The 27,171-nt window shown below is 46.0% G+C and overlaps 1 pseudogene; it reads right to left on the bottom strand.

The window, feature by feature from the left end:
- Positions 1-23: 23 nt before the first annotated feature.
- On the bottom strand, positions 24-26,307 carry LOC117192572 (annotated as a pseudogene).
- Between the last annotated feature and the right edge of the window lie 864 nt (positions 26,308-27,171).

Raw genomic sequence — 27,171 nt, 5'->3', positions numbered from 1 at the left:
GGTGACGTCGAGCTAGATTTCTCCACACTTTCATATGGTCTTAAAGCATTTAACATTCTGTTCGATCCATTCGTTGGCGCATTTCAGCAGCTTGGGATTATCGACAAACTCCATTTGAGTGTGCGGACCATTTTTGGCACTCTCTCCACCGCCTCTCCGGTCGAATCCCGCCTCGTTTTTGTTCAGGATTCCAACGGAGGCCATTTCATGCATGTTCACGGACTTGTTCACGCGGAAGTTTTCAATGCTCAGATGAGTAGTTTGTCGAGGTCTGCGGCAGTCGGTCTACAATCCAAAAAGGAACCAATTCTATGCACAGTGCCTGGCAGATCCTTCAGCATGTCCTCGTAACGCAGAAAGAGAACGTTGGACAAGTGGCAATTGTTCTGGGCTTCATTCACATGGCTGTAGTACGGTAGCCAGGGATCTGCAAAGTACATTCGATGGAGAAGCTTTAATATGACAGATGTTTTGACAGATCTCCGACTTAATCCTCGTTGGAAGTATCGCCAGAAGCGCTCAAAGTCGCCAATGTATCCCTGCGTGCGGAAGAGTTGGTTCAAGTGGTAATAGGAGACTGCAACGTCCTTGGGATTGCGGGCAACGTAACCGATCTGAAATACATACGTAGTTGGATTACATTTGTTATGAAAAAAAAATGCTTAACAAAGAGTCGAACCTTGCATTTGTTCTGCAAAACACTCGGCGGCAGCAAGGAGAATAGAAAGTGCGTCTTGATGAAGCGTCGCTGGGAAGAAGGCACTTCACTTAGGACCTCGTATCCCGGCCGGGAAATCTTCTCAATGAATTCCAAGGCATCAGCTGATTCATGGTTCTCCTCCAGAAGCTCTGCCTTGACCTGGCTGTGCATGAAGAGTGGAAATCTAAGGGAAAAAGACGCAGTGAATACTATGATGCCCAGCAGAATTGTCAGTGGACCAACTCGAAGAAGGGAAAACGGTCGGTGAGAGGTCGCCGCTGGGCCTGCTCACAGTCCAGGCCATTGGCCAGCAGCCAGATCAGCTCCTGTGTACAAGTGGTGCCTGATCTGGGCACTGTCACTATCCAGACGTCATTCGGTCGCGCCTCAAAGTTGTAATACATCTCCGCCTCGTCTTTAAAATTGTTTGGAAAGAAGTAGCCCTCGGCTCCAACCTGAACAAAACCATTCCGCTCGCCTGAAAACGAATCAGGTTACACCAGGTACTGTAGCGGGCCTGAAGCGACATAGAAGAAGTCGATAGGTTTGGCGGGAAGATTAATCGGTTGAGATTTGAAAGAAAAATTGAAAGTCAAGACCATGATATCGATCTCTCCTGCCACCCTTTGACAGGCACAGGGTTACTTTGACCTGTTAACAGGCGCAGGGTTACTTTTATTTATTTATTAAATTAACAAATTATCTGTTAATAATGGTACTTAGTTACTAAAGGCAGAAAAAGATAAGTTAAAAGTTAGCTAAATTTAAATGATTATAAATATTGCATGCAATTAGTTTAAGAGACAGTTCAGGGGATAGGGTTAGACAGAGGGAGTTATAATTATGGCATAAAACCCTAAAAGGTTCATGATCAGCATAATTAGACCTACATATGGGTAGACGGATAGGCCTAAAAGTACGGGTAGGTCTGGATGGAACGGCCAAGTCAATCTGACCCAAGAGAGTTTGGGAGTCAACAGTCCCAAGAAGGATCTTGTGCACGAACATTACGCCATTGCATATTCTGCGATGGTGCAACGACGGCAGGTCGATAAGATTTAGCCTAGACCGGTAGGGTGGCAAGATTCTACCCGAGTCCCAGTTAAAGTTCCGAAGGGCAAAAATTAAAAATTGCTTTTGCACGGATTCAATAACAGCCTGCTGCTCTTTATACTGCGGGCTCCACACACAAGAACAATACTCCAATATAGGACGTACTAACGAGATGTACAGTTGTTTCGTACCGTACGGGTCGTCAAACTCCTTGGACCAACGCTTGATGAACGCTAAAACACCCTTAGCTTTATTTACAGTTGCAGCTATATGGGTGTTGAAACACATCTTATGATCAAAAAGGACTCCGAGGTCATTTGAACTCGAAATTCGCTCAAGGACATGATTTCCTAGAACATATGAGACAAAATGAGGAGCGCGACGGTAAAATGTCATAAGTTTGCATTTGGAAAGGTTCAGAAAAAGAAGATTAGTTGAACACCACAATAGTAGTTCACTTAGATCAAGTTGAAGGCGTGTGTGCATATACCAATCAGAGTAAGAAAGACAGATTTTGACATCATCAGCATACATTAGTGTAGTAGAGTATGTTATAACTTGAGGAAGGTCGTTCACAAATAAAATAAACAGAAGCGGGCCCAGATGACTTCCCTGTGGCACACCTGAAGTAACATTAACAGTATTTGACAACACGTTAGAAAACAAAACACGTTGAGTACGGTTAGAGAGATAGGACAAAATCCAATCTAGAAGATTCGTTGGGAACCCTAATAAGGAGAGCTTTTGAATAAGCAGAGCATGGTTCACAGAATCGAATGCCTTGCTGAAGTCCGTAAAAACTACATCCGTCTGCAAACCAATTTGAAAACCACGGTGGATTAGGTTAGAAAACTCAAGAAGGTTAGTCGATGTTGAACGATGTCTGAAAAAACCGTGTTGCGACGGAGATATCAAGCTGCAACAAAGATGTTGCAGTTGCCGGGTGACCAGGAACTCAAGAAGCTTCGGGATGGCGGAAAGCTTTGCGATACCACGATAGTTTTCAATGTTTGATCTTGAACCTTTTTTGTGAAGCGGAATGATGTAGGACTCATTCCAAATTACTGGGAGACAAGACTGTTCCAAGGAGAGGTTGAAGAGAAAGGTCAAGGGCTTGCAAAGGGACTGGGCACAGTGTTTTAAGATGCAACTTGGTACCTTATCTGGACCCGCAGAAAACGATATGTCCATAGATGACAAACCTTCAAGAACAACGCTTTCCTCGAAAAAGGGCAGAAAAATACTGTTAGCTTGAGGTAGCTGGTACGGATACGGAGTGGATGCGTTGTAAATATGAGACGAGTACGTTGTTTGGAAAAAGTTAGCGAATAAATTTGCAATACCAACAGCAGAAGCTTCTGTTTTGTTCTGGTAATGAAGGGACGGAGGAAAAACGTTTGACTTGCGCTTAGAATTAACGAACGAATAGAATTTTTTAGGATCACTACGAAAATTACTACTACATTGTGAAAGGTAATGATTATAACACTGACTATTGACGGCAAGGAACAGAGAGCGAGCGGAGGAGTATAGAGCTAAGGCCAACGTGGAGCCCGACTTCTGGTACTTTTTATAGAGCCGGGATTTATTATTTTTTAAGTATGACAAATACTTGGAGAACCAGGGAGGCTTGGACGATACAGGTACAGTGATATCTGGAACAAACGTATTAAGGGCGGAGTAAATAGAACTATAAAACGAGTTAACAGTTGCATCTATGTTCGGTAATGAATAAAGAAACGACCAATCAACACGCGAGAGATGTAGATCTAAATCAATAAAGTTTGTTTTGCGAAAACACTTTATGTGACAAGGAGCCATGGAACTGTCAGCACCTCCAGATTGTGTACACTCCAGTGATATCAACAAAGTTGGATGGTAAGGATCTTCAGGGAGAGATATTGGGCTTGCTCTAGATACAGTAGTAAGAGAACCATCGTTAACAAAAACGAGGTCAAGAAGTCTGTCCCTAATGTTTTTAACGGCATTAATTTGGACAAGGGAAATATCCGTTAGCCCATTGATAAAGTCATTATGGCAATTGGGAAACAACAGGTTAGCGTCATTACAAGGCAGCCAAGAAAGAAATGGGAGGTTAAAGTCCCCCATGACAATAATTCGATCATTGCACCCTAATGTAGAAACAACATTATTAATTGCTGAAAGGTGGTGTAAGTAAAGCTCAGCATCAGACCTGGGAGGAATGTAAGAGCAGGTTAAATAGAAAAATGCGGAGCCAACACGAACTTTGACTGCAACAAATTCAATTCCATGAATGTTATTGAATGGGAATAACTCAGATGAGAAAACAGATTTAACTGCAATCAGAACCCCACCTGCAAAAGATGGGCGGTCCATTCTATAAATAGTGTAACTATCAATGAAAATTTCGTGATCATTGACAGAGGAGTTAAGCCAGGTTTCGGTAAACGCGATGGCATCGAAATCAAAGGACGCGCTATTAGTATGAATTTGACGCAACTTTCCCAGCAAACTGCGAACGTTCTGATAGTGCATGGAAAAATAGTACATTAGTTTTTTGGAGCATGTTCGGTAATTCTTGGATTCGAGTTCGAGTCTTTGAGAAGGAACTCATGCACAATTGTATGCTCAGGCCATATTGACGGTTCTAGAGAACAGGATAGTAAAGAATCAGGGAGAAGAATTTTAAATGATGATATGTTGCGCTTATGTTTAAATGAAAATTTAGTCACAACTATATCAACAGGCGAAGTGTTAAGTTTAGTGGCAAGATGTTGTTTAACATCCTCCGTTGTAGCCTCAGGAATAAGACGAGAAACAAATATTGCTTTCCGAGGGACCACTGCTTTAAGTTGAAGTCCCGAGCGAGATCGAGATGGTGGAGCCACACCTAAAAGAGATCTCGGTACAAGGGCAGAGGAATTGGCAGCAATGGCTGTAGCAGGAATTGGAGTAGGAATTGCAGCAGGAATTGCAGCAGGAATTGCAGCAGGAATTGGAGCAGGAATTGGAGCAGTAATTGGCAAGACGTCGTCAGCAACCAGCACACCCGCACTAGAAGCCCTCACCGCGTCAGAAGTGCCGGCCACAGAAACTGCAGGGATGGGATTGATGCTGTTGGGGAGTTGGGTGCTCGAAGGAAGCACATTGCTCGGTGTAAAGAACTCCGGAGCCACCGTTGGCGGATTTACAGACAACGGCGTGGCATGCCTACACGGAAATGCTTCCGATGGATGAAGGTGGGAGGCAGGCGTACCAATCGGATTAGGTTGCAAGAGATTGGTATCATTATGCGGAATTTTCCGTCTAGGCGATTCGCTCAAGAGTTTGAGCCCAAGAAACTGTGATTCAAGGGCAAGAAATTTCTCGTTGAGAGCCACAAATTGTTTCCGGACATCCAGAAACCCAGTTCGAGTCTGTCTCATAAATGTGCGCATTTCGGCCTCAATCTCCCGACAAGCCAGACATGACCAAGACAGGCCCATGCGTTTCGAGATCAGATCATTCAGCCGGCCAAAATTTCCACCACCAGCACATTTTATGTGGGCAAAATTGTCGCACAGCCAGCAGCTAAGAAATGAATCACCAATGATAACACCACCGAATTCACATTTCTTTGCACTACAAACGATTGCCATTATTGACAGCAGTAGAATCACTGTGCACGAATAATAAGAGAACGGAGTGAGATAGCAGGTAAAGTAGGAGAGCAGACAGCAGAGCGAGCCAGACAATCAGCTGCAGCGGCAATAATTCAAAGCAGATGATCCAACGAAGTGCAGAAAACGAGCGGTAAACTCACCAAAGCAGAGACACAAAAGAAAAGTCCACAGAGAGGGAGAGTGTAGGCAATCCAGAGAGAGTGAGAGCAACAATGCGAGAAGCCCGCGTATGCTCACGAGAGAGTGTGGGCGATGCAAACGCTGATGCGCGAGAACAGTGCACACCGAAGAAGCGATAACGAAAAGCAGACTGGGCAAAAAACAATAACAAATTGCCTGCACGAGTCCGATGTGTTACGTTGCAATATTGAATTTATATTAAACACTTGTTTACAAACAAAACACTGGTGGTTAACACAAAGTAGAATCAAATTAAAGAGATGCGATAATAAATCAAAACAAAGACACAACAATGTTGTATGATATTTAGGCAAAGGGCGGAGAATGCGGGAGCAAGAAAAAAACACAACCGGCTTAAGCAAGAGCTAGAAGCGAATTGACCTGTTGACGCGCAGAGATGCTTTGGACATCGGACAGGCCATGTCAAATTCCTTCTCCGGTTAAAGATCTCGTCGAGAACGGTTGTGCGCGCAAACGAATCTTTTGTAAGAAGTGCCATCATAGGAAAATTCCCTTGTGAAACAACTCGACACGGTACGGAAAAGACATACCTTTCGGTTGATCGCGATTTTGGGTGAGTACGATTGGAAAAATCCACAGAACAGGTTTTCATCTGATTTTCTGCAGCTCACGCACCCGCTGATTCCCTTGCTCGTACAAGTGGAGTCTCGCGACAGATCCCGCTCGGAAGAAAGACGCCACAGCTCCAAAGACCGGACGGTCTTTCGCTTGTTGCGTGGGGCAGCGACCCACGCTATTTAAACGCACCCCATCGTCCAGTCGCCGGCTAAGTAAGCCGCAGAGCGCAGTCAGCCGGGGGCTGGAATAAGCAAACGCCTTCCCGCTTGGAACCCCCTCGCCTGCGAGGAGCACCCTAGACAGGGTTAAACAGCAGCGCGCGCCAAGGCGCGTGAAGAAGAAGCAGGAGCAAATCAGGGATGCTGCAGTGCTAAAGCCACCTGCGGCCATCGTTCTCTTGGTTGCCCGAGCGCAGACCATGCGGCAGTGCTAAAGCCACCTGCGGCCTTCGTTTTCTTGGTTGCCGAACGCAGACCATGCTACAGTGATAAAGCCACCTGCGGCCTTCGTTTACTTGGTTGCCGAACGCAGACCATGCTACAGTGATAAAGCCACCTGCGGCCTTCGTTTCCTTGGTTGCCGAACGCAGACCATGCTACAGTGATAAAGCCACCTGCGGCCTTCGTTTTCTTGGTTGCCGAACGCAGACCATGCTACAGTGATAAAGCCACCTGCGGCCATCGTCTTCCTGGTTGCCCAATCGTCGGCCAAACAGAGGCAGAATTCTCCGCCTTCGGCTGTCCTCTTCGCCCCGACTCTGTCCAGGATTCCTCTTCCAGCAGCTTCAGGGAGCACAGTTCACCAAATCATAGGGTTCAGCGGATGCTAGCCTCGTCTATTACCATCCTAATGTTTAAAGTATAAAATCTCACAAAATTTGTATATTCATGAAGAATAATTATCAGCCAACCTCATTAACGTTCAAGATCCCACTGGGAGTTCGGGAAATGTGTTCAGAATTTGCAGTTATAAGTATTGTTAAGACATCGCTAGTTTAATTCATGTTCGTTACACATTCGTTAAACTCATATCATGCTTAAGCTATCTTTATAAATATTCACAAGCTATTGTTGTCAGTAAGTTCGGATTGAATTGTCAGGGAGAAATTCTCCCAAAAGTTCTGTGGCTCCACGTACAAGGAGTAGGTCGAAGTTAGGAATTCTGAGTTGTAGCAAGAGATAGAGTCTCCGTACTGTAAACCACCTTTCCGAATTAACGCTTGTTTTCAGCCTACGCGGGAAGATCGATCTTTCGTCGGTGGAAATTGAACAGTGAGTGAGTAAGCATACCTTCCAAAAGTTGAAATGTACGTAGTTTTGAAAACCAACTGATCCTTGCCCAACCTCGCGAATTTAAAACCTCTGACCCCTGCCTATTGAGGCTTTGCCTTGAGCGATCTGATCGTTGGCTAATTAGAGATGCCATCTGCATCCGATCATCGACTGAACTCCGTATACGAGATCACGTTGTGTCAGCCAGACCGCCTCTTTGATTTTCGACTCACTCAGAAGTTAAAAGATTTAATGATTTTTCCACATTTGTGCGAAAAGCGAAAGTAACGAACTTAAAGTATTCAATGATTTTCCCATGTTATGCGAAAAGCGAAATTTATGAATTTAATTAGAACTTAACTCGAATTACAGTCTTATTATATATATACTCATTACATTATCAAATATCCTCATATACCCAACCATTACTAATCACCTAATTTTCGTAGTTATTAAGATCATTTACTATGTTGCCACATCGGATTTAATTTTTGTTTTAAGGAAATAATGTTGATGTTTAGATAAAAGAACAAAATGGACTCAATGCTAGCTCGCGCGTTTTCGTAAAAGGGTCAAAAAGGGGTCATCGAAGAACGGCTATTCCGTGAGGATGACCAAAGGCAGGGTGGTTCCAGACTCCGCATAACATCTGCGGACATATACACCGATGTCACTCCATTTTCCTTGGTTCTCACTTCCCTTTCCTCTTTATCCTTCTTTCCTTTCGCTTCCCTCTCTCTTCCTGTTCTCTATCCTCTTTAGCTTCGTATCTTCTTCTCGTCAAATCTACCGTTCTAGCACAAGTCGCAGCACGCTAAGTTCTGGCAATATTATTAGTAATTGAAGCCTCGAGTCTGGGTTGATCTGAGGGAGCAACAACTCCACCCCCAAAGCCGACGAGCTAGAGCCGGATAATTATTAGCGTGCCCAGCTCTCTCAAATCGGAACGCCCGCTTTCGAACAGGACTCGTTGCACGTTACAGTTATAATTATTAATAATATTAAAAGTGGCGCCCAACGTGGGGCCCCAGTGGGTAGTTCGAAATATTCCACGGGGACTCCTGGATGATTAGATAGATTCTTTCATTTTTTCCCTTTTCTAAATTTTCCGCTTTTATTTTCCGGAGGAGTTATTGCCGTGTTAGAGTCCGCTTGGAAGACAGATAGAGAGAATACCCGTATTCCCTTCTGACCGCGGATTACTGGTTCGGTGACGATTTTTCCAAATAGGCAAGCGACGTTAGGCCACTTATTGGTGTTCAACGTTAGATGGGTTCTTTTACGCTGCCGCGTCGGAAAATAAATAGACAGCTTTCGAGAGTCTCTTTATCCACGGTCGCTGGAGAAAACCTTCGGCTGATTTTTCTGAAGAAGCATTAGAGGTAGCCATCGAAAGCTGGAAAACCGACAAACCGTTGCTGAACAGTTGTCTGTCCGCTTCGGTGTAAGCTGCTGACGGGTACATCGTTCGTTTTGAGGAATAAGTCTGGAGATTCCTGACTGCCCACGACAAAGCGATTTTCTTGAGAGTAGTAACTCTAATCTTTTTCCGTGGTGAGGGAGATATCGGTTGTATGATTAGGACCTTACGATTCGCTGCGTAGCTGCATTGAGTTCAAGCTAGACCAAGTTAGTTAAAGTTAGTTCAAGTGAGTTCAAGTTAGTCAATTGAGTTCATCATTGGCATTAAAGTTATTAACGGAATTGTAGGTGAATAAAACAAAGTTAGGAAGAATTATAGGCACGACTTTGAGTATAGTATTTCTGGCCATGGGTTTGGACAGATCTCCCGGAAAGGAAGCTCAAGGGGCAGGTGAAGGCGTCAGCCCGCTGTGCGCGCTGTGCCAGAAAGCCATACTGACCACGGATGAGGTATTCCGATCGGTTTGCGAGCACGTGTTCCATCTTCCCTGTATGACCACCCATTTAAAGACTAGCAATGTTTGCCCGGTATGTAAAGGCAGGTGTAGATCTGTAAGCGGGGCGGTGCCGAAGGTAGTAGCGCAAAATACTCGCGCTCAGTCTAAGGAACGTGCAAAAGGGGGAGAAGAAGCGAGTTCTTCTAAAAATATAGATCTGGTGGCAATGGAACAGAGATTGCTCACTTCACTAAGCAAACGAATGGCAGAACTGATTCAAAGCTCGGTAGTTGATTCAATGCAACAGTTAACCCGAACCTCAAGTCAGTCCACGGTCACCGCAGCTTTAGACCGTTCTTCAACGCCGTTGTCCGAGCAGTTGCAAGCAACCAACTATGGTGAGGGAACTAGTCCTGGCCATAGACTAGAACCCCAAAGCATAGCTCATCCGTCACCATTGAGAAGCGGTTTTTCTGATTTATCCCAGAGACCGGACAAAGTAGTCCATATACTTAATGGCTGGAAAATTAAGTTCTCGGGAGTCGGAGTATCGATAGATAACTTCATATATAGAGTAGAGTCATTGACCCATCAAACATTGGAAGGAAATTTTTCCGTGCTTTGCCGGAATGTGAGTGTTTTGTTTGAAGGCAAAGCTAACGAGTTCTACTGGCGACATCACAAGGCCGTAGTTGAAGTCCAATGGAATACTTTATGTGCTGCCTTACGACTTCAGTTTCGCCAAGAAAAAGATGACGTTGACATCGAAGAGCTGATCCGAAACCGAAAGCAGAGGGCAAGCGAGACTTTCGATAGTTTTTACGATAGCATCTCTAACTTGACCGATCAGTTGGAAGTACCCTGGACCATTCGGAAGTTGGTTCGTGTATTAAAGAACAACCTGCGTCCGGAAATTCGCCATGAGCTGTTGAATGTCGATTTAAAAAGTGTACAGGAGCTCAGGGAAGTGTGCCGCAGGCTGGAGATGTTTTTGGTATACCAAAGCTGTTCCATTTCGACGTGAAGTATCAGAACTACTGCTAGATCGGGAGCTACGAGAAGACTCAGACACCGAGAGGGAGTTGGCGGTAGAAGCCATCTCGTTAATCTGCTGGAACTGTCATCAGACCGGTCACAGATATCAAGATTGCGTTTCAGAACGAAAAGTTTTTTGTTACGGCTGTGGAGCCGCGAACACTTATAAACCAAGTTGCGAAAAGTGTACAAAAAACTCCAAGTCCAGCACGCCGAAGTCGCAGTACAAACTGAAGACTTCGAGTGTGCTTCGCCATCAAGGCACAAACACCGATTAACTTCGGAGCCAACAGCAGTGACATCACTGATTACACCGGACTTTCAAAAAAGCAACAATGATTTAGCGTTGGATTGCAAACTCGGATCAAAAAAAATTTTAACTGACTGTGAATTACCAGAGACCGTAGGGAAGAATAAATCTCGTGGAAAGAAGCGGATGATTCGATTCTGGCAAGAAGAGTAAATCAGGTGTGGCGTATCTAAGCGCTCTCTCTCTGAAATGGCTAAAGATCCTCGTCCGTTTTTACCGATTCAACTGTTAGACCGCACAGTATACGGTTTGCTGGATTCAGGAGCGTCCATCAGCTGTATAGGAGGTAACTTAGCGAGCGAAGTGATGTGCGGAAACGTACCTTACAAGAGAATCACGGAAAATGCTAAAACCGCTGATGGAAGAGCACAACGGATAGCAGGGAAAATGAGGATAGACATCGAATACGGAGGTGATAAATAGTCACTAGAGATTTATTTGATTCCTTCATTGAAACGTGACCTATATCTCGGAATCGATTTCTGGAATTTATACGATTTACTGCCTAGTAGGTTGCGGGTATCAGAAATAGAGGCTCCGCGAACGAAGGATAGTGAGGAACAACATTCGTTAACCAGAACCCAAAAGGGCCAACTGTCCAAGGTCATAGACGCTTATCCCTCGTTCGCTGTAAATGGCTTAGGTAAAACGAACTTAATCACACACGTGATCGACGTAGGAAATGCCAAGCCAGTAAAACAAAGTCATTTTCCTGTTTCGCCAGCCGTTGAAAAGGCCATGTATACCGAAATAGACCGGATGTTACAGTTAGGTGTGATTGAGGAATCGGACAGTCCGTGGTCCTCACCGATAGTAATGGTTACTAAGCCCGGAAAGGTTCGGATCTGCTTAGATTGTCGAAAGGTAAACGGTTTCACAGAAAAGGACGCTTATCCTTTGCCTCAGATTAGTGGCATTCTTAGCCGACTGCCGAAACCAGAATACATCACGAGTCTCGATTTAAAGGACGCCTACTGGCAAGTACCGTTACAGCTCATGTCTCGTGATAAGACCGCGTTTACGGTTCCGGTTAGGCCTCTGTACCAATTCAAGGTAATGCCGTTTGGATTGTGTAATGCCACCAGCACCATGTCTCGCTTAATGGATAAAGTAGTTCCAGCCCGGTTGCGGAACGCAGTATTCGTTTATTTAGACGATTTATTAGTTGTTTCCTCGAATTTTTAAAAGCACCTAGAGGTTTTGTCAGAGATATCTAGGCATCTGAAACAAGCAGGATTGACGATCAATATTGCTAAAAGTCATTTCTGCATGCGACGAGTGCGTTACCTAGGTCATGTCATAGGGGGTATCCGAACAGATCCCGAGAAGATCAAGGCGATCACCAGTTATCCCTTACCCAAAACTCTAAAGGGACTGGGAAGTTTTATGGGTTTATGCGGATGGTATCGTAAATTCGTACCATTCGCTTCGCTCTCTGCTCCATTAACGGACGTCATGACCACCAAACGGAAATTCGCTTTGACGGATGAAGCGGTAAAAGCTTTTGACGCCTTGAAGCAATGTCTCTGTGAAGCCCCGGTACTGAGAAGTCCAGATTTTACAAAACCTTTCTACATTCATTGCGACGCCAGCAAAACGGGAGTGGGAGGAGTATTAGTACAGTTGTCCAAAGAGGGAGACGAATGCCCTATTGCCTTCGTTTCAAAGAAGTTAAACAGAGCGCAACGTAATTACACTGTGACGGAGCAGGAATGCTTGGCGGCAATAGTATCTTTGAAGAACTTCAGAGCATACGTGGAAGGTCATGAGTTCACGATCATAACCGATCACGCCTCGTTAAAATGGCTTATGTCCAACACAGATCTAAGTTCCCGGTTAGCTCGTTGGGCCATTGCTCTGCAGAGGTATCGATTCAAGATCGAACATCGTAAAGGTGCGCAGAACGTAGTACCCGATTTTTTGTCCCGGGTCAACGAAGCTGAAGTAGCAGCTTTGGATTCACCTGATGGATCGTTGGTCGATTTATCTTCTAAACACTTCTTATCGTCCGAATATACGGATTTAGTACAGAAGGTCCAGGCTAACCAGGACCAGCTGCCTGACTTAAAAACGGATAAGGGATTTGTGTACCGTCGCGCTGAACATCTGACCGGAGAACAAGTTCACGACGAGTACGCTTGGAAGCTGTGGATACCAAAGATAATGGTTCCCGACGTGCTTGCGCGCGCTCACGACAATTCGTTAGCGTCCCACGGAGGAATCCACAAGACTATTGAACGCATAAGGCGACATTATTTCTGGCCTGGTCTAGTACCCGACGTAAAAGCACACATCAATGCTTGTCTCGTGTGTAAGACGACCAAAGCCCCGAATTATGTTCTTCGACCTCCGTTAGGGAAAGCGCCGGAGAGTCAGCGGTTCTTTCAAAGACTGTTCGTGGATTTCCTGGGACCTTATCCCAGGTCGAGAGGCGGAAACATAGGCATTTTTATCGTACTGGACCACTTCTCGAAATACGTCTTCCTGAAGCCCGTCAAGAAAATAAGCGCTGACATGGTGGTTAAGTATCTCGAAACTGAATTATTCATGACGTTTGGTGTTCCCGAAATCTGATAATCTGATAATAGATCCCAGTTCCGATCCGAATCGTTTTAGTCGGTTTGAAATAACACACACTTTAACGGCTGTAACGTCTCAACTACGCACGTCTGTGTATATAATTAGTCTGAGTCATTCTGTCATTCAGCGAAGGGAAGCACACGCTTTGGGTTTCCGGCCTCTGCTCGTCGGCTATTGGAGTGATGTTCTTGCCCCCTCCTGCTGGTGGCCTATACGCATTATACCGCGAATGAAGTAGCGTGTCACGACGAAAATGCTTAACCGGGAGACACTGTTTATCCCTGAATAGAATTGTGGATGTGTGCTGGAAAGGTATCTCAACTCCGCCTCTGGTGTTGTCGAGGTCGTGTCGCCCACCCTACCATGGCCATTCCAAACCGTTCGATTTAATGACGGAATGGCCCCTTTGTCCGGGGCGTCCTACATGGGGAATTTGCCAGCGAAAGCAAAGCGGTAGATTAATACATTATAAAGTTTATTCACTTACTGGCTAAAACACTAACATTACCCGCAAATACCATAATATAATCACCCACATTAAAAGAGTAGCTAAATGAAATATATGTATAAAATTCCTACAAATACTTGGCTATGTGTCATACAAACGATATACTAAATAAGTCCGAAATGGACAAACTAACTTGCTTGCTGACTCCGTAATGTTACGAAACCAATTCGAGTGGGCACTTCTCCCTCTCACTCACCGACCGGCCCTAGTTCCCTTGTTTCAAGTTGTATTTATTAATAATAGAATTTAAGTCCACTCATACCTTTTCTCCAGTTTATGGCTCCATCGGCGAAAGCGCTTTCCTCGATGAATACCTAAAGCTGCTGTGGTGGAAGAACACTTAAATGGGCACAAGGTTGGGGGAAATCATATTTGCAGATCGGCGAGAGTCACGACAAGCCACTACCGGAATCAAATCTAAATCTCTCCTAATTAGCTCCGCACAGAAATCATAATTAATTACACATTTACAAACACGAATACAATTACTCCGTCAATCCGTTGCTTCCTCTTTTTTTTTCTATTCTCTTTCTCCCGACTGTTATCTATGTTTCCTTTCCACCTCCTGGGCGAACGGGAACAACTCAAATTCTTTCCCCTGCTTCTGCAGGTGAAAGGTACGCGAAAGCAAAGAAAAAGGCCAAACGGCCAATCTCCGACGGTGCTAGATTAACACTTTCTCTCCGCCGATCTGCTCGCGACCAAGGGACGGGCCCTCCTTATCTGCCGCGTCGCGCTCGACTACTAAAGTGCCGACGCCAACGCCTCGGGAAGCTAGCCGCTTGGGGGGACCGAGCGTTCCCCAAATGTCTTCTCCCTCTGCTTCCACGCTCGCTTCTCCGATGGCTGAGCGCTTTCCCGAACAACCCCAAAGGTTAAAACGCCACTTTGTTAGGCTTGCGGCTGTTGTTGTTTGCAGGCTGGCTTCCTTGGACGATCGAATCCGCACTGATTAACTCGATTTACTAAGCGCCTAGACTACAAATGGGACAACTCTTTATTCTCCTTTAGCCCTTCTCTTCTCTTCCCGCAGCACTTACCCCAACCGGACTCAGCGCTATACGGCTTCTGACGACTGAATAGCCCACTCGCCTTCAACCAAGAATCTCGGAGTCGAATCTTGGATTTAGATATTTAGATTCCCTAAAGTTTTTCTCTTCACTAAATTCTTGGTTTTCCTTTCCGTCGGACCGATACGCAACCGACTCAATTGACTTTCACGAGGGAATAGCCGATAGGGACGCCAACGTTCTGGCGGCAAATCCTCTAACAGGTCCCTGGATGCATTTTCAACAGAGATAGCCTGACGTTTTGACCTGTTACCGTCTTGTTGGTTTTCCCTTGACCTGTCGTTCGCCTGCCACTCTGAGCACTAGATGGCGCCACAAAAAACTCAGCATTCCCTGCTACAAGCGCTACAAAAGCCCCCCCGAAAGATCAGGCTTGGGGTTACACTCCCAAGAATGATAACAGGACAGCTTGAAGCAGTTGGTTTACTGACGAAGATCTTTCGCGTGAAACCGTCCTACGTAACGACCCTGCAAATCCTCTAACTCATAGTAGGCCTGCCCTATCTTCTTTTTGACCCTGGCCTTCAGAAAGGCCGGACCCAACTTCGCGCTGTACCCTGACTGAAAATTGCTCTGCCTGAAATTTCTTCGGAACACCTCCTGGCCGACATTGTAGGATATGTCTCTCGACCGTAAGTTATACTGCCGTTCATTCTTATCGTTCTGTTTTTTCATGACTTCTAGAGCCTTGCTTCGAAACAAGTCTAATGAATCCTCCCGCGAGAAAACTGCTGACCTGTCGTCCATCACCCGCAATGCTCTCAGAAGCTTGTATGTTGCCCCGGAAGTGATGAAATGCTGTCCGAACACCATATAATAAGGAGTTGCATTCAGACTTGCATGCACCGCCGAACGCAATGCGCAGCAAATGCTGCTGAGGTGCTCGTCCCAGTCCTTCTGATCCTCGCGCACATAAGATCGGATTGCTGCAATCACCGAGCGATTTACACGTTCGGAAGCATTAGCTTGCGGTGCGTACAGGGCCGTGAGAGTGTGCGAAACTTTATATTCCCGGAGTAGCTTTTGGAATGCCTCAGACTTAAATTGTGTGCCATTGTCGGATACTATTGTCTCCGGAACCCCGAAAGCATGAAAAAGATCTTGCTGCATGTATTTGACTACCACGTCCGCGGTCAACTTCTTCACTGCCTTAAGAAACACATATTTAGAATAGTGATCGAGGACGATGAAGATGCCTATATGTCCACTTCTTGAACGGGGATATGGCCCCAGGAAATCTACATATAATTTCTGGAAGAAACGTTGTGACTCGGGCGCAATTCCAATCTTCGGTCTCTGGATTGTATTGGGGGCCTTGGTAGTCTTGCAGACATCACAAGCCTGGATATACTTCTTCACATCGGCAACCAAACCAGGCCAGTAATAATACCGCCGTATCCTTTCTAGGGTTTTGTGAATGCCTCCATGGGAAGCCAGTGGATTGTCGTGCGCGTTACGCAAAACGTCAACCACTAACCCTTGAGGAATCCAGAGTTTCCAAATGAACACATCATGTAGCACCTCTCCTGTCGCGTGATCTGACCTACGATACAACAAGTTATCTACAATTTTGAGATCTGGCAACTTATCAATATTGGCCCTAACCCTTTCTACGATCTCCACGTAATCTTCTGCCTTGAATTCTGGCGATTCCAAATCCACCAACAACCCATTGCTCGCGTCTAGAGTCGCCACTTCCTCCTCATTTACGCGAGAAAGAGCATCCGGAACCACATTAAGCCTGCCGCTACGATGCTCGATTTTAAACGAGAAACTCTGCAGCTTTAATGCCCATCGGGCTAGACGTGAGTGTAAGTCAGTTTGTGACATGAGCCACTTTAAAGAGGCGTGATCAGTGATTACAGTAAATTCATGCCCCTCGATATAAGCTCTGAACCTATTTATGCAAACTATTGCGGCCAGACATTCTTGTTCGGTGACCGAATAATTCTTTTGGGCTTTGTTGAGTTTTTTCGATACAAACGCAATCGGATATTCGTCCCCCTCCGGCGTCTTCTGCACCAGCACTCCCCCAACGCCTGTCTTGCTAGCGTCGCAGTGAACATAGAATGGTTTGCTAAAATCAGGACTACGCAAAACTGGCGCTGAGCAAAGCATCTCCTTCAACTTTTCAAAAGCCTCCTGACCCTCTGGAGTCATTGAAAATTTCTGTCTGGGTTTGAGCAAGTCCGTGAGAGGCGCGGCTACCGATGCGAAGTTGCTTATAAACTTCCTGTACCAGCCTACCATACCTAGGAAGCGACGCAGAGACTTTAGGGATTTTGGCAAAGGAAAATCGGACATGGCCGAAATCTTATCCGGATCTGTACGAATCACCCCTTCGCCTACTATATGCCCCAAATACCGCACTGACTTCATGCAAAACTTGCTTTTCTCCACATTCAGCGTTAACCCTGCCGCTTTAATGTAACTTGCCACTTCACTCAACACCCTCCGATGTGACTCAAAACTGTCCGACACAATCAAAAGGTCGTCCAGGTACACAAAAACTTCATTTCTTAAACTGGCCGGAATTACCTTGTCCATCAGCCTTGTCATGGTCTGCGAAGCATTAGTGAGACCAAAAGGCATTACCTTATACTGGTAGAGAGGTTTCCCCGGAACCGTGAACGCTGTTTTATCGCGTGAGCTCGGCTCTAAGGGAACTTGCCAATAGGCATCCTTAAGATCCAGGCTCGAAATAAACAACGCCTTAGGTAGACGTCCTAGAATCCCATCAATTTGTGGTAACGGATACGCGTCTTTTTTGGTCACCGCGTTAACTTTCCTACTATCTAAACATAGCCTCACCTTTCCTGGCTTCTGCACCAATACTACCGGTGATGACCACGCACTATCGGATTCCTCTATCACCCCTAAGCTGAGCATCCGATCTATCTCCGCATATAACAATTTCTCTACCGCAGGAGATACAGGGAAGTGTCTCTGCTTCACGGCTTTTGCATCACCTACATCAATTGAATGCGAAAGCAGAGCCGTCTTTCCTAGACCGGAAACGGAAAACGAAGGAAATAAATTGATGGTCGCTTGCAACTGGTCCATTTCCCCTCGGCTGAGGTTCTGCGGTTCATGAACTATCTCCGCCAGCGACATGCTGGGTGGTAATAAATCGAAACTTGACCAAAAGTCGATCCCTAAATACAAGTCCTGGCTGAGCGATGGAATAATGTGCAGCTCAAGGTCCTTCACTGCACCCATATACTGCACCGGTGTCCGCAGTCGTCCCACTACCTCTTGCCTCCGTCCATCCGCAGTGGAAGCATTTACAACTCCTCTCTTAAAAGGAATTCGGCTTTGGATTACGCGTTCTGCTAACTTTCCGCCTATAACACTCATAGCTGCTCCGGTGTCCAATAGACCAAGGACCGTTTGATCCAACAGGCGAACTTCCGCATATGGACGCTTGTCCTTCTGCTTGTAACGAATGCAATTTATCGCTTTCGCCGCCTGCCGGAACGCTCTCATCCTTCTTGCACTCCTTGTGAGGGACTTATTACTGGGTTGGTCGTTGGTGAAAAGCGAATGGGATCTGGCATGGACTAGTTGTGGCCAGACTAAAGCTTGGTGTATGTCGGATTCTGATTTCTCAGACGGAAGCTGGGCGGTAGTTTTAAGTATCCCTACTGGGATTTCGCCTCTGCACTCGACTGCTTGCGCTGAACACTGACCGGCTGGCGAGGCTGGGTGTTCACTTTGCCGTTTTTTTGGCATTTGCTACACGACGGCTTATATTTATTAGGTGCTCCGCACCCAAAGCAACAAATTTTCCTTTTGCTATCGCAATCGTGGTAGCGATGCCCCTCCTTTCGCAGTTCCAGCAAATCAGTGCCATGGCTGCCACCTCGTCCTCTTCTTCTACATCCGAGAATTCGGAGGCCTCCTCTAATTGGGCTTCCTCTACCAATTCCGCAACCTGTTTCCGGAAAGTAATCAATTTCTGGTACCCATGACTCCGCCTAACGTCGTCGAGAAAACCCTCCCTTCTACGACAGACTTCTCTCAAGCGTTCTACGGAGTCGATTTGGACATTCAGGAGCTCATGTCTAATTTCAGGTCGCAAATTGCGCCGTAAAGTTTCCACAATCGCTTTCTCTGACATGGGAGTTTCCAAATCATCCATCAGCTGTATCAGGGCGTCGTGGAAGGAATCGAAATTTTCTTTTTCTTTTTGCTTCCTGTCCCTTATCGCTTCTCTGATATCCACATCGGTTCGAGAATCCCTAAACTGCTTTCTTAGGGCTTGGCATAACCGGTCCCATCTCATCGGTCCGGAAGTTTTGTGGTAACGCCAATAAAAATCTCTGGCCTTTCCGTCAAAAAGCAGACTGGCGTTACTGCACAGAACTGGAAAATTTCCTTCGAGAGCCTGATGCGTCAAAGCCTCTACCCTATAGAGAAAATTATCAATGCTCAATCCTTCTTGGGTACCATTAAAACGTAATTTCCAACTATTGAGGATATGGGCGACTTTGTCCGGTCGCTGACTCAGATCTGAGACTGCACTGCTTGGACGGTCGTAGCTCGGAAACTGTGCTGAATACTGACTATTCAGTCCCTGTCGGAATGTTTCCTCCCCTTCTCTGTCCCTATTTTGTTGGACCGGATTATCCGCTTCCCCACGTCTATTCCCTTGAGGAATGCTATTGCCAGTCTCTTGGAAATTTGCTGCTATGCTGGACTGAATGATTTGAGCCATTTTGTCCGTGAGCTGGGCTACCACCTCGTTTTGCATCGTGCTGATGGCCTGTGTAACCATGCTACTAACTCTTTCAGCGGTTATGGCTGCTGCATCGTTTTGCTTGGCCTGGGACCTGGTATTATGAGGAGTACTTCTATCGACGCATAGCGTCTTGCATGTGGGACAGGTAGTATGGGTCTTGACATGTGACTCAATACAAGTTTTGTGAAACTCGTGGCTGCACTTTGTTTTCAATGTAGGAGCCGAAGCCAAAGTTTTCCCACACAACTGGCATTTTGGCGCCGGAGCCGGTTCAGGCTCGTTATCGGGGTTCTCCATTGTAAAAAAAATAAATCAAACTTAATTGCTAACTGTCCTGACAAAGATATGTCCCACAAAAACTACACGACAAAACCTAAACACTTACTTATCAAACGCAGACAAAACCAAAGTTAAAAATGTGTTAATAGTAAAACTAAATTAAGTATTCTAGTTAAAAGTCAGATAACTTATGCTAGCAAACCTAAGATGACCTAAAAATTCAAAAATAATAAGTAATTGTACGTGAACTCAAATTGCAAAGAGAACTGATTCCTCGTGTTATAATTTATAGCTTCCTACGTTGCCAACTTAGGGTCAATGGCCCAGCAAACGGCACAGCTGTTCTCAAGTCTCGCTTCCCTTGTACAGCGAGAGAGCTAGCAAATCAACAGCCCTACCAAATAACACACATGGAATGTAAACCACAAGAATAGAACGCAAAGAATATGATACGATAAAATAAAGTCATAAAAATGTTTGCCTTACGCATAGCTAATCCCCATGCGAAACGGACCCTATGCTAATTGAGACCCCAATTCCTAAGCACAAAAGAAAATGAAAAGAATGTGTACGCGCGCAGACGCCTTGCACTTGTCGCTGTCTAATCAAAACCAACAACAACTGCAGGCGCGAGCCGTGGCCAGCTGCTGCTTTGATTCGCGCCGCTGTCGTCCAAACATCTCGGCTCGGCACTCTACACTTGAAATGAGCATGCTGCTTCTGATTTCACTCGTGGCCAACGGAATTCTATAATCAAGATTAATCCGAGTATGTCCAACGCGCTAAAGCTCATCAGCAGCAATGGCTAAGCCTTCCGCACAGTCCTTCAGCCGTGGGCAGGGTTCCGTAAGTAAACGAGATTCCCTCTGCAGTCCTATGCGCCCGAAAGACCATGTTTAAGACTCCTGCCTCAGAAAAAGTAGGGTATTATTAAGATCGATGCACTTTTCGAAACGCTCCTCAGACGTGGCCGGATGAAAAGTCAAAACTTCTGCTTCCGTTTTCCGAATCGTCTGACAAGCCCTCTACTTGGTGTTGAGAAAAGAAGATATTCTTGAGCAATGACCACTTCCAGAGAAACAATTTTGGTCAATGCGTCTATACTGAATCGGGAAGTTTTAAAGACAAAAAAAAAGGATGTCACAGTGTTGATGGTGTCACACCTGAATAGGTGTGGCCCCACGTTGGGCGCCAATTTTTAATTATAATACTATATCTATGATTCATAAATGTAACGTGTCATCTACGCACGTCTGTGTATATAAATCCTGCCAGGCTAGCTGTCAGTCAGCGAAGGGAAGCACACGCTTTGGGTTTCCGGCCTCTGCTCGTCGGCTATTGGAGTGATGTTCTTGCCCCCCTCCTGCTGGTGGCCTATACGCATTATACCGCGAATGAAGTAGCGTGTCACGACGAAAATGCTTAACCGGGAGACACTGTTTATCCCTGAATAGAATTGTGGATGTGTGCTGGAAAGGTATCTCAACTCCGCCTCTGGTGTTGTCGAGGTCGTGTCGCCCACCCTACCATGGCCATTCCAAACCGTTCGATTTAATGACGGAATGGCCCCTTTGTCCGGGGCGTCCTACATGGGGAATTTGCCAGCGAAAGCAAAGCGGTAGATTAATACATTATAAAGTTTATTCACTTACTGGCTAAAACACTAACATTACCCGCAAATACCATAATATAATCACCCACATTAAAAGAGTAGCTAAATGAAATATATGTATAAAATTCCTACAAATACTTGGCTATGTGTCATACAAACGATATACTAAATAAGTCCGAAATGGACAAACTAACTTGCTTGCTGACTCCGTAATGTTACGAAACCAATTCGAGTGGGCACTTCTCCCTCTCACTCACCGACCGGCCCTAGTTCCCTTGTTTCAAGTTGTATTTATTAATAATAGAATTTAAGTCCACTCATACCTTTTCTCCAGTTTATGGCTCCATCGGCGAAAGCGCTTTCCTCGATGAATACCTAAAGCTGCTGTGGTGGAAGAACAATTAAATGGGCACAAGGTTGGGGGAAATCATATTTGCAGATCGGCGAGAGTCACGAGAAGCCACTACCGGAATCAAATCTAAATCTCTCCTAATTAGCTCCGCACAGAAATCATAATTAATTACACATTTACAAACACGAATACAATTACTCCGTCAATCCGTTGCTTCCTCTTTTTTTTTCTATTCTCTTTCTCCCGACTGTTATCTATGTTTCCTTTCCACCTCCTGGGCGAACGGGAACAACTCAAATTCTTTCCCCTGCTTCTGCAGGTGAAAGGTACGCGAAAGCAAAGAAAAAGGCCAAACGGCCAATCTCCGACGGTGCTAGATTAACACTTTCTCTCCGCCGATCTGCTCGCGACCAAGGGACGGGCCCTCCTTATCTGCCGCGTCGCGCTCGACTACTAAAGTGCCGACGCCAACGCCTCGGGAAGCTAGCCGCTTGGGGGGACCGAGCGTTCCCCAAATGTCTTCTCCCTCTGCTTCCACGCTCGCTTCTCCGATGGCTGAGCGCTTTCCAGACAATCCCAAAGGTTTAAACGCCACTTTGTTAGGCTTGCGGCTGTTGTTGTTTTCTGGCTGGCTTCCTTGGACGATCGAATCCGCACTGATTAACTCGATTTACTAAGCGCCAAGACTACAAATGGGACAACTCTTTATTCTCCTTTAGCCCTTCTCTTCTCTTCCCGCAGCACTTACCCCAACCGGACTCAGCGCTATACGGCTTCTGACGACTGAATAGCCCACTCGCCTTCAACCAAGAATCTCGCAGTCGAATCTTGGATTTAGATATTTAGATTCCCTAAAGTTTTTCTCTTCACTAAATTCTTGGTTTTCCTTTCCGTCGGACCGATACGCAACCGACTCAATTGACTTTCACGAGGGAATAGCCGATAGGGACGCCAACGTTCTGGCGGCAAATCCTCTAACAGGTCCCTGGATGCATTTTCAACAGAGATAGCCTGACGTTTTGACCTGTTACCGTCTTGTTGGTTTTCCCTTGACCTGTCGTTCGCCTGCCACTCTGAGCACTAGATGGCGCCACAAAAAACTCAGCATTCCCTGCTACAAGCGCTACACGGCCGTGCATTCACTGCAAGCGAGCGCCTCTGACCGTGTGAACCGGTCAGTGATTAGCGGGATCAGGGCGTACCTACGAACCGATCAAAAGGATTGGGACGAGCACCTAAGTCGCATTTCATGTGCGCTAAGATCCGCGTCTCATGCTAGTATAGGGACTACCCCGTACTACATGGTGTTTGGCCAGCATATGGTCACGGCCGGGTCGACATATTCGCTACTCAGGAAATTAAAGTTACTAGACGATCGATCCTTGGTATTCAACAGACCCGACTCGCTCGAAATCATACGCAAGGGCGCCTGTGAACAAATGCAGAAGATGCACGATCAAAACGAGAAGCGATACAACCTGCGCTCAAGACAAGTAGATTTCGCCGTAGGTCAGGAAGTGTTCCGGAGGAACTTCAAGCAAAGCTGCTTCCAAACAGGGTACAGTGCCAAATTCGGACAAGCGTTTGTAAAGGCTCGAGTTCGATGACAGCTTGGCGGTGCGTATTATGAATTGGAAGACTTGCAAGGACGATCTTTGGGTAACTACCACGCAAAGGACGTACGACAATGATAAGTCGCTTCATGCGGTATCAGCCTAGGAGATGTAACCACCCCTAGTCTGATCTGGTGGGGGGCTTTGTAGCGGGCCTGAAGCGACATAGAAGAAGTCGATAGGTTTGGCGGGAAGATTAATCGGTTGAGGTTTGAAAGAAAAATTGAAAGTCAAGATGCTTTGGACATCGGACAGGCCATGTCAAATTCCTTTTCCGGTTAAAGATCTCGTCGAGAACGGTTGTGCGCGCAAACGAATCTTTTGTAAGAAGTGCCATCATAGGAAAATTCCCTTGTGAAACAACTCGACACGGTACGGAAAAGACATACCTTTCGGTTTATCGCGATTTTGGGTGAGTGCGATTGGAAAAATCCACAGAACAGGTTTTCATCTGATTTTCTGCAGCTCACGCACCCGCTGATTCCCTTGCTCGTACAAGTGGAGTCTCGCGACAGATCCCGCTCGGAAGAAAGACGCCACAGCTCCAAAGACCGGACGGTCTTTCGCTTGTTGCGTGGGGCAGCGACCCCCGCTATTTAAACGCACCCCATCGCCCAGTCGCCGGCTAAGTAAGCCGCAGAGCGCAGTCAGCCGGGGGCTGGAATAAGCAAACGCCTTCCCGCTTGGAACCCTTCGCCTGCGAGGAGCACCCTAGACAGGGTTAAACAGCAGCGCGCGCCAAGGCGCGTGAAGAAGAAGCAGGAGCAAATCAGGGATGCTGCAGTGCTAAAGCCACCTGCGGCCATCGTTCTCTTGGTTGCCCGAGCGCAGACCATGCGGCAGTGCTAAAGCCACCTGCGGCCTTCGTTTTCTTGGTTGCCGAACGCAGACCATGCTACAGTGATAAAGCCACCTGCGGCCTTCGTTTCCTTGGTTGCCGAACGCAGACCATGCTACAGTGATAAAGCCACCTGCGGCCTTCGTTTAATTGGTTGCCGAACGCAGACCATGCTACAGTGATAAAGCCACCTGCGGCCTTCGTTTTCTTGGTTGCCGAACGCAGACCATGCTACAGTGATAAAGCCACCTGCGGCCATCGTCTTCCTGGTTGCCCAATCGACGGCCAAACAGAGGCAGAATTCTCCGCCTTCGGCTGTCCTCTTCGCCCCGACTCTGTCCAGGATTCCTCTTCCAGCAGCTTCAGGGAGCACAGTTCACCAAATCATAGGGTTCAGCGGATGCTAGCCTCGTCTATTACCATCCTAATGTTTAAAGTATAAAATCTCACAAAATTTGTATATTCATGAAGAATAATTATCAGCCAACCTCATTAACGTTCAAGATCCCACTGGGAGTTCGGGAAATGTGTTCAGAATTTGCAGTTATAAGTATTGTTAAGACATCGCTAGTTTAATTCATGTTCGTTACACATTCGTTAAACTCATATCATGCTTAAGCTATATTTATAAATATTCACAAGCTATTGTTGTCAGTAAGTTCGGATTGAATTGTCAGGGAGAAATTCTCCCAAAAGTTCTGTGGCTCCACGTACAAGGAGTAGGTCGAAGTTAGGAATTCTGAGTTGTAGCAAGAGATAGAGTCTCCGTACTGTAAACCACCTTTCCGAATTAACGCTTGTTTTCAGCCTACGCGGGAAGATCGATCTTTCGTCGGTGGAAATTGAACAGTGAGTGAGTAAGCATACCTTCCAGAAGTTGAAATGTACGTAGTTTTGAAAACCAACTGATCCTTGCCCAACCTCGCGAATTTAAACCCTCTGACCCCTGCCTATTGAGGCTTTGCCTTGAGCGATCTGATCGTTGGCTAATTAGAGATGCCATCTGCATCCGGTCATCGACTGAACTCCGCATACGAGATCACGTTGTGTCAGCCAGACCGCCTCTTTGATTTTCGACTCACTCAGAAGTTAAAAGATTTAATGATTTTTCCACATTTGTGCGAAAAGCGAAAGTAACGAACGTAAAGTATTCAATGATTTTCCCATGTTATGCGAAAAGCGAAATTTATGAATTTAATTAGAACTTAACTCGAATTACAGTCTTATTATATATATATACTCATTACATTATCAAATATCCTCATATACCCAACCATTACTAATCACCTAATTTTAGTAGTTATTAAGATCATTTACTATGTTGCCACATCGGATTTAATTTTTGTTTTAAGGAAATAATGTTGAAGTTTAGATAAAAGAACAAAATGGACTCAATGCTAGCTCGCGCGTTTTCGTAAAAGGGTCAAAAAGGGGTCATCGAAGAACTGCTATTCCGTGGATGACCAAAGGCAGGGTGGGTCCAGACTCCGCATAACATCGGCGGACATATACACCGATGTCACTCCGTTTTCCTTGGTTCTCACTTCCCTTTCCTCTTTATCCTTCTTTCCTTTCGCTTCCCTCTCTCTTCCTGTTCTCTATCCTCTTTAGCTTCGTATCTTCTTCTCGTCAAATCTACCGTTCTAGCACAAGTCGCAGCACGCTAAATTCTGGCAATATTATTAGTAATTGAAGCCTCGAGTCTGGGTTGATCTGAGGGAGGAACAACTCCACCCCCAAAGCCGACGAGCTAGAGCCGGATAATTATTAGCGTGCCCAGCTCTCTCAAATCGGAACGCCCGTTTTCGAACAGGACTCGTTGCACGTTACACTACACCCAGGCAACATGCTAGATCGGACACACCTTTGAAGTACTCGAGCAGTTCGGCATTCGTGGACTCTTCCACATCGCGCATATCATGGGGAAATTTGAGATGCGACTTTTCCATTGCTCGCGCGACCAGTTGCCAGCGTTGACTGAGCCAGTGCTGACTGTTGACTGCGAAAGCGACGTGACCCCACTGTCGGCCCGCAGAGAAAGTAAGAACTGGTTGGTCTGGAGTACTGCCTGTCTAAGCGTAATTTAAATATTACATATTATAAATGTACATACAATATTTTTATCCCCAATTGGCCGACTAATTATTTCGAATTAAACAAAACTCGGCGCAGAAATAAAATTACGATATGTTCTTTAATGCGTGACATCCAAATTGCAAGTGTGGCTTGCCTGCCCTTTACATTGCCGCTCCGATCGCTAAGCGCAGCTTCGCTCGGCCGACGTCGGTAGGCAGACGCAAAGCGGAGATAGCGAAGAGCGAGCTGGCAGAGAGCGTTTAGCAGGGCAAGCAAGCGCAGAGCTTTAACAAACAAATGAGTGACATAGACATAAGTAACAAACAAAATAAGCGGCTGAGGGCCAAGAATTAGGTGCTATTTGGCAAGCAGCTAATCGGCTGGGTTCTGCTCCGAACATTCACCCCCCGTTGGAAGGCAAAGGCTTTCAACAGATCCATCCTGAAGGGGCAGAACCGCTATTTTTCCAACGGCCCTCTTGAAAAGGCCTTTTTGAGTGCGGATGACGGCTACTCTGATGGTTCCATCTTTTCCTGGGATGACGCTCTCAATGCGGCCAAGCGGCCACCTTAATGGTGTCAGCGTTTCCTCCTTGATCATGACGAGCGCTCCTAGCTTGATGTTTGGAGACGATGACCGCCACTTGCTCCGCTCCTGAAGAATCGAAAGATACGCCGTGCTCCATTTTCTCCAAAACGCCTGCTTCATTTGACACAGCCGCTGCCATCGACTAAGTAGGTTGACCCGGAGATGCGCCACATCTGGCTCGTCGAATGCAGCTTTCGGGGCTCCATTGAGAAAGTGGTTTGGCGTGAGCACATCTAGATCATCGGGACTTTCTGTAATTGCATAAAGCGGACGGGAATTTAAC

This window comes from Drosophila miranda (genome assembly GCF_003369915.1).
Source record: "Drosophila miranda strain MSH22 chromosome Y unlocalized genomic scaffold, D.miranda_PacBio2.1 Contig_Y2_pilon, whole genome shotgun sequence".
In the NCBI taxonomy this organism is placed as follows: domain Eukaryota; kingdom Metazoa; phylum Arthropoda; class Insecta; order Diptera; family Drosophilidae; genus Drosophila; species Drosophila miranda.
The sequence above is the reverse complement of the archived record's forward strand: the minus strand, read 5'-3'. Positions and strand labels throughout refer to the sequence as shown.